Below are 9,084 nucleotides of genomic sequence, written 5' to 3'. Positions count from 1 at the left end.
AGTAGTTTCTGAAGTTTCAGAAGTAGATGCAATAGTTCTGAAGTTCTGACGTAGATGCATTACTAGTTCTGAAGTTCTGAAGTTTCTGAAGTTCTAAAGTTTCTGTCTAATTAGTAGTTTCTGAAGTTTCTAAAGTTTCTGAAGTAGATGCAATAGTTCTGAAGTTCTGAAGTAGATGCAATACTAGTTCTGAAGTTTTTGTCTAATTAGTAGTTTCTGAAGTTTCTGAAGTTTCTGAAGTAGATGCAATAGTTCTGAAGTTCTGAAGTAGATGCAATACTAGTTCTGAAGTTCTGAAGTTTCTGTCTAAGGGCATCTCCAGCCGTTGGCCCCCCATGAGGGGCAAAAAACGCCCCCTGGGGGCGCACCAGCGCTAAACCGCGCACTAGGGGTGTGATGCCCCCCAGTCGCGGCCCCCACGGGTTTTTAAAATGTTCAAATTTGGCACAAACACAACGCAAACACGGGCAAGTTCGTTCAAATTTAAACATATTTTACAAAAAAAGGAAAAAAAACTACCGCGGGCTACCCCCGCCGTCTCCCTCGGTGCCCGCCCACGCGGTTCTACATGCCGAGGAGGCTGTAGAACCGCGTATAGTCACCGCCGTCGTCATCTTCGTCGCCCCCACCTACGCCTCCGCCGTCCCTGCTGCATCCCCCCCCCCCTGGTTGGCGCGGCGGGTTGGACGGTCCGGGGGCGTCGTCGTCGTCGCTATCGAGGACGACGACACCGTCCTCGTCCTCGCGCCCACGTTTGCGGGCGGCGATCTCCTCCAGGGCCCGACGCTGCCGGATCATCTCCTCGCGCAGGTAGTCGTCGCGCGACCACCGCATGGCGTCCTCGTCGGAGAAGCCGCGCCAGGCTATCTCCTCGTACTCCGAGGGGAGGCTGGGCTCCACCTTGGGCTCGACGAGGGCGTCGGAGCTGCGGGTACGCGCGCTGACAGGCGTGTCCTGGGGCTCCGGCTTGACGGGGCGGAGGTGGAGGCAGGGAGAGCCGCCGGACAAGGAGGAGGACACCCCGGTCTCCATGCGCCTCAGCGTCCAGGAGCTTCCCCGGCGGCGTGAGAAGGACGGGGGAGCGGGGTACTCAAGGCGCGGCGTGTTGCCACCCTCGATGTACTCGAGGACGGACTCCAACGTGCGCTTGGGCACGCCCCACCACTGACGCCGGCCGGCGGCGTTGAACCTTCCGGAGGGCATCACGCCGTTGGTGGCCTCGAGCTGCTCGTCGTGCCGGCGGCGGAAGTACGGCTCCCAGATTGGGCTATCGGGGATGTACCGGGGCCCCTCCCTCGCCGCACGCGGCAAGGACGAGCAGATGCGTGTGATCTTCGCACGCTGCGCCGCGCCGGTGGGTACCGGCAGCACCGGCACGCCGCCGGCGCTGATCCTCCACGCCCCGGGCACCCGCATGTCCGGCGGAACCGGGTACTCGGCCTCGAAAAGGAGGTGAGCCTCGTCCTCGTGCAGATGACGGCGCCCATTCGCCGCTGCACCGTCGCTTGGGAAACGCTCGACCATGCTTTCTCAACTGGTGACGGCGAGAGGAGGAAAGGGGGAGAAATGAGCGCGTCGTCGGTGGATGATCGGGGTGAGTCTCTCCGGCGCGCTTGCAGTCGGCTTTTATAGGCGGAGACGCCACGTGGTAGGCTTGGCCGGCGCGTTACGCGTGGCGTGATTGCGTGGCGGCCGAGGGACGCGTCGCCCAGCCTTCACTGCGCCGCCCGTGAGGCATCAATGGAGGCTGACCGGCGCGGCAGCGCGCGGCAGCTTTGGCATTGATTCACCGCGGGAAACGAGGCGATGAGGACGACGAAGGGGCGAGAAGAGAGTAGAGTCGCTGATGCGGTGGGGCCGCGGCTCTTCGCGCCAAAAACGATTCGCCCGGCGCCCCCGAGCGACCCCCAGCGCGCCGGGTTCGGGTTTGGTCCGCCGGCACCAATTTCGGCCCGAGTCGGCGAAAACTGAGCTCTTGGGGGCGTGACTGGGCCGATTTTTTGGCGCCGGCGGACAAAAAAACGCCTGGGGGGCCTTCTTGGGGGCGCGGCTGGAGATGCCCTAATTAGTAGTTTCTGAAATAGATGCAATAGTTCTGAAGTTCTGAAGTAGATGCAATACTAGTTCTGAAGTTCTGAAGTTTATGTCTAATTAGTAGTTTCTGAAGTTTCTGAAGTTCTGAAGTAGATGCAATACTAGTTCTGAAGTTTCTGTCTAATTAGTAGTTTCTGAAGTTTTGAAGTAGATGAATTTGATGCACCAGATTAATTTGATGCAGGCCCAAGGAACTCTGCCCGCTCCTGCAGGAGAAGAAGCTGTACACCTTTGTTGGCTTCTCCATTGGAGGTGACAAGGAGAAGCTGAAGTTGTCTGGTTTGGAGATCAACCCCGACAAATACGTCGACATGCAGCGCAAATGGAGAGTTCCAAACAATGGAAAGAAGTGGCAGTCTTTGGCTGAGTTTGCAGCCAGCCTCATCCACCCATCCTACAAGGAAATGAAGGGGAAGATCAACAAGAAATTGGACCAAAAATGATGGGGGGACAGCCCACTGCCAAACAACCTCATCGAGTACGTAGCGAAAGATGCGTACGTCACCTACGAGGCATGGAAGAAAATCGAAACCGTCAAAGAAGGTTTGGAGCAATGGCAAGAGGCAGAGGATCATTAGGATGACCCCTACTACTGGGGATATTGAGTTGTTTGTTGTATTATGTGTCTCAGTTTGTAGTTATGTGGTTGAACAAGTTTGCTTTTGTTATGTTGAACAACTTTGCTTTTGTAATGATGAACAAGTTTGCTTTTGTTATGTAGTTATGTGATTGTTATGATGCTGGTGCAGAACACTTATGGTTGTGATGTGATGCTACTGCTATATAGTAGTGGCGCACCACATGACAGGTGCGCCATTAGTGTCCATTCCATCTATAGCCTTTTTCCTAGTAGTGCAAAATGCAGCATGATGGACTGGCTGCAATGGAAATAATGGTGACAAATGCAAAAAATGAAATATGACAAAAAAAGCCCGCCTACTTGCTGCTTAAAGTTCACAATTCAACGGCCTGCATATGACTAGTAACCCAATCATTTATTGGGCCAGGATGCAGAGGCCCGTCAGATTGTGATAACAGGTAGCAAGTAGGCCCCACAGGGCAGGGACGGAGACGGTTAGGCAATGTGATGCCCGCTTTAGAAAGGAACTTGAGAGGGAAAGCTCAGCCCGCTATATAAACCGGTGCTAGCTCCGCTCGCTTGGCGAGGTGGGACTAAACTCCCTGCACCCCTGGGATGTGCCCGGCGCGACGCTCGCTTGGGCCTAATTCAGATGGGCCGTCCCACGCCAGCCTCACCCGCTGGGTCGCTGGATGGACCGTTGGGCCATCTCGTTGTCTGCGCCTGAGGCATGCATGCATGGGAATGGCGGCGACGTGGGTTTGCATGCGCGGGTGGCGGACGTGAACTTTATCTGTTCGAACTATGTTATGATTTCTACCCGAAAACAAGCTCCCATGCGACGCGCTCCCGTGCGACGCACGCCTCTCGCGTGACACACGATTCCGATGCGACTGCGTGCCAAGTTTTATAGCTGGAAACTTCTTTAGATGCAATGCCATCTCACAAACAACTCAGAAACAACTGTATGATTGATCATAAAACACATGCATTGTTGTTCAAAGAACTGTCTCATGAATAAATTGTACCATAATTGCGAACATAGTGTGAAACAGAAAAAAAATGTTTGTTTGCAACAAAATAATCCTGGTTTGAAGCTTAAACTGGTTGAAAAATAATTGAGCATACTCCATATTGTCTTCTGCACTGCCAAAATCCAGTGACCTCTTGTGTTGCGTCGTTGGAGATTGCGTCGGGCTTGGCGACGTCCCATGTGCTTCAATCTTTTTCTCTTTAACATCAATGTAACCATACAACTTAAGTTGTTCTTGGTCTTTCTCTGCCAACTCTCTAGCAAGACCCTCCATTTCTTGGATTCTCACTTCCTCTAGAAAACCATAGGAATTGTATTAGGAAGAACTCAAAAAAGGCGTAGCCATAAACTAGAGGCATGTAACATGTAAAATTTGAACCTCTGAATCAATGTCATCCTCGGTAAAACAACTCGTAGTTCTATTGTACACAATGTACAGGTGACATGTCTTGCTGCCATTCAGATCAGAAAGCATTTTTTGTACATCATCTAGTCCTGCAATCAAGAACATTCCTTCTGGCAGCTTCCACGCAGACCCGGGTCATAAGTAGTACACTTCTGCTCCCAGTTTACAACCAAAAGTATCTCTCATTTCACTCACAATGAGATCGTAGGTCACTTTGGCGGGTTCAAAAATTTTGACTTCTGCCGGGTGTTCATCAAAGTATGCTCTCGGGACATGTGACATCTCATCATCCCTACTAACAAAAAATTCCATGATCAGCACCTAGTATCTCACATCAGAGTTAATACATTCAATGAGTAAAGGGGCACATATAATTTTTATGTGCATAGCAACATTGTGGCGTTGTTACCTGCTATTGTGGAATGTATCCTTCATGTGGAGTGACTGGTGATTGTGCCATCTCAAACCTTCTCACCTTGTTATGTGGAATGTATCCTTCATGTGGTGTGACTGGGGACTCTGCCATCACAGGTTTCTTATCCTGCGTATGAAACGTCGATAGTGGGTTTACACACAAGTTTTGAAAGGTCATACCATATCTTGGGTATGCATCATTGCGAGGTACTTACAAGGGGAGAATTGACGATATGTTGTTGGGGTGGACTGATGTGGCATTGAACGGGTGACTCTATCACAATGTCTCGAATGAATGGTGACTGTGCCATCTCATGATGCTTAGCCTACATACAATCGCCAACATAAGGTTGCCACAAATTGAAGATGTTTGTATCATAGAATACGTAGGTCCTTAATATATAGAATCGGTGCGAGATACTTATAGGGGGAGAATAATTGAAGACATGTTGTCGGGGTGGCCATGAGATCGCACGGTCTTCTAACATATGTCCTTCCAAGCGGACCTTCTCCAGCATGGCCTTATAATCCATGTCTGAGCGCTCCTGTAGCAGCTTACTATCCATATCCGCATGTGCCTGCAACACATACGCATCCATCCTGACTCGCTCTGTCTGTATAATACTGTCCACAAGCTTCCGGTCCTTCTGCAACTTTTGATGCATTTCCTTGTAGCCAAGGACAAACTTTTTTTCCATGTACTCACAGTCCCGCTTATACTTTTCTTCAATCTCAAGACGCATCTTCGCCATCTTACGGGAAAACTCCTCACGCTCCTCCTTTATCATCCTTTCCACGTATGAACGTTCTTTTTTCAGTTTCTTATCTACCTCATCGCGATCCTTTTGCACCTTCAAGTCGATCTCCCGGTGCGCTTCATGCAAAGACTTGTCGTACTCCGCACGGTTGTTATGCGCCTCTGAGACCATGGTCCCTACAGCAACACATATACCCATAGTATGAAAACTGTATCCACAACCTCATCCAACTAATTCGAAACAATACGGCCGTGAAAAAATATTCAGAACCAGTTCGTACGATCAACTACTACAAACTATCAATCAAAAAGCTCTTGCATGACATCCTGTACTCGAATTACACCAGAACTACTCAACTATGGCAAAACCTGGATTTTCTAATCTCTTCGGAAATGACTTCTTGGTCGAATCAATGGAAAAAATAATCAGCACTGCAATCGAAGATGGGAGGAGCCGTGGAGGAGACCTTTTTAATCCGGCATCGGCGTGGTCGCTTGAGAAGCGATGGCGCGATCCCGGCGATGGCTATGTGAGGAGAAACAAGGTAGATGGGGTGGTTAGGATAGGGTAGATATGCGGTATAATGGGAAGGTATATATCCGTGATTGTAGGGTTAATTAGTTATTTTGAAGTAATGCGCTTTGATGCAAGTTTTTTTTAACGAGTGTGATCTTTTCGGGGCTTCCAAAACATGTGCACTGACCGCGGGTCCAACCACATATCACAGAAGCCCGAGGCATCGCCGTGCCCGTGCCAAACCGCCGCCCACCATTGCCTCCCTTTCCCTTGCCCCACCAAATTGTTATTCTTCTCCGGCGACGAAGCCTGCCATCACCGGCGGACGGTGAGAGACGAGAGATGTCCATGTCCAGTTCGGCCTCTCTGTCATCATGGCCGCGGTATGGTTCACTGCCGATGACCAGATGCCCCGACTGCCCACGCATCGCGCCACTGAAGCGTTTGACAACCATATCGGAGAAGAATGGAAACCATGGGCGGGAATTTGTGAAATGCGAGAGCAAACCATAAGTGGGGAAGGTTAAATCTATGTTCTGTTGTGTCTTTTTGCTATGAATTCTGACCCCAGATTTATATTTATTTCCTTGGAATTGGGTTTTAGGGTTTCCCTTCCCTATTTCAGAAGCTGAAAACATGCAAGCATTTTGAGTGGCTGGATGAATACGTTGAGAGGCTTCAAACGGATGGCTTAATTGATTTGCCCATTGATTTGAGGCATGGGGCAACCCTAGAGGCAGATCTGCCATCGGCGGTGGATAATAAGGGCTATGCCAATGTTCCTCTGATGGTGGCAGATGCGGAACTCAAGGTGGAATTGAAGAAGATGAACAATAACTTAAGGCAGTTGATCGATGTGAATAAGCACGCAAATCTGATGGCCGCGGGATTTTATTTTTCAATAATTGTTGTGGGATTTGTTTACTTGTTGATCATCACTCATTAGAAGTTGTTAACAAATTATTTCAGTCAGCTTCTGTATAAGCAATGTCATTTGTGCTTAATGCCTTGTATGACCAGACCAAGGAAAAGCTCATTTGTAATCTATTGGAAAGGACAAATAAAATTGAAAACTGATTTCTTGTTTCCAAAATAAATTTAGCAAAGAGGAAATAGCTCGAACATAACATAGTAGCCCGAACATAACATAGTACCACAAACATCAATATAGTTGATCTAACACAAATAGTACGATAATGATGATTTGTAAAGTAGCACATTACATCAAGGATTTATAAAGAACGCAAATTATTTTACTACGTTGTGATGTAACAACTCCAGAGGCACATGTGGAACATGGGAAACAAACAGATAAATCCCTTGATTTTCCAGGTACAGCAGCATCATCAAGAGTTAGGATGAAAAACAATGGTTATGGCACCATATTCTGCCATGTCTTGGGGCACAACACGATGAGGCAGTTTCTGTTTGAACAACAAATTTGTTATGTTAGAAAATTTGTAACTTATTCTTCTCTAAAAAAGGAAGAGCAATAAATTCATTCCAAGAATTTCCAGAAATAATTGTCAACCCATTTTCGTTGGTAATTACGAGATATGTTTGGCGCAATTAGTGGCTAACTGGTTTTTTTTGAGGAATAGTGGCTACTTAGTTTCATACATGCCAAATGTTACATTCAGATTAGTTGCATTATTTCGTTCATTTTTTACCCAAAAAATCTATACAAAGTGTTAATTGGACAATGTGAACAATGTGGCACGAAGGTTGTCGGCCCAGCTAGTGGATGGAATGGATCGATGGTACCGGATGGAATCCATTGTAAACCAACCCTAAACCCAAAAAACCAAAAAACCCTGATAACCCTAACCCCCCCTCCCACCCACACACACACACACGAAACCGTAAAAACATTCAAAATTTTGCCCCACGTGGAAACCATTATGCATGAATTCTCTATGGGGTCATGGGATGCCATGAAGAAAGTTAGGGATCATTAGTACATGTACACGCAAGTACGATCTCTGACACGCGCATTTCCGGTCCCTGTACATGTACATGTAAACCAACCCAACATCGATCCGGTTCAGTGGATGGATGCATGCTCTATGTGGCATGAAGTATGTCGGCAGTCGACGGACCAGATCGATGCTACCGGAGGGATTCCATTGTAGACCAACGCTCGACCTATGTCCGGTGTGTGTGATAGGTCCACTGTAAGACAAACATAGTTCCGTCAACCCTAAAACCCTAAACAGTGATAACCCTACCCCCCCCCCCACTAAACCGTAAAAACATTCAAAATTTTGCCCCACATGGAAACCATTATGCATGCATTCTCTATGGGGTCATGGGATGCCATGAAGAAAGTTTGGGATTATACACGCAAGTACGATCTCTGACACGCGCATTTCCGGCCTAGCATGTCAACACCCCGAAAGCACTAGCTGGGTTCCTCATCTGTATGAAACCAACCCAGCATCGATCCAGTCCAGTGGATGGATGCATGCTCTATGTGGCACGAAGTTTGTCGGCTGAGCCAGTCAACGGACCGGATCGATGCTACCGGAGGGAATCCATTGTAGACCAACGCTCCATCAATTTCCGGTGTGTGTGCTACGTCCACCGTAAGACAAACATAGCTCCGTCAACCCTAAAACCCTAAAACCCTAAACAGTGATAACCCTAACCCCCCCCCACTAAACCGTAAAAACATTCAAAATTTTGCCCCACATGGAAACCATTATGCATGCATTCTCTATGGGGTCATGGGATGCCATGAAAAAAGTTTGGGATTATACACGCAAGTACGATCTCTGACATGCGCATTTTTGGCCTAGCATGTCAACACCCCGAAAGCACTAGCTGGGTTCCTCACCTGTATGAAACCAACCCAACATTGATCCGGTCCAGTGGATGGATGCATGCTCTATGTGGCACAGAGTTTGTCGGCCGAGCCATTCAACGGACCGGATCGATGCTACCGGAGGGAATCCATTGTAGACCAACGCTCCACCAATGTCCGGTGTGTGTGCTACGTCCACCGTAAGACAAACATAGTTCCGTCAACCCTAAAACCCTTAAACCCTAAACCCTGATAACCCTAACCCCCCCACTAAACCGTAAAAACATTCAAAATTTTGCCCCACATGGAAACCATTATGCATGCATTCTCTATGTGGTCATGGGATGCCATTAAGAAAGTTTGGGATCATTAGTACATATACATGCAAGTACAATCTCTGACACGTGCATTTCCGGGCTTGCATGTCAACACTCAACCCTAAACCCTGATAACCCTAACCCACCCCACCCCCACTAAACC

Source organism: Triticum dicoccoides, chromosome 5A (assembly GCF_002162155.2).
Source record: "Triticum dicoccoides isolate Atlit2015 ecotype Zavitan chromosome 5A, WEW_v2.0, whole genome shotgun sequence".
Lineage (NCBI taxonomy): Eukaryota > Viridiplantae > Streptophyta > Magnoliopsida > Poales > Poaceae > Triticum > Triticum dicoccoides.
This window is presented reverse-complemented; position numbering follows the sequence as displayed.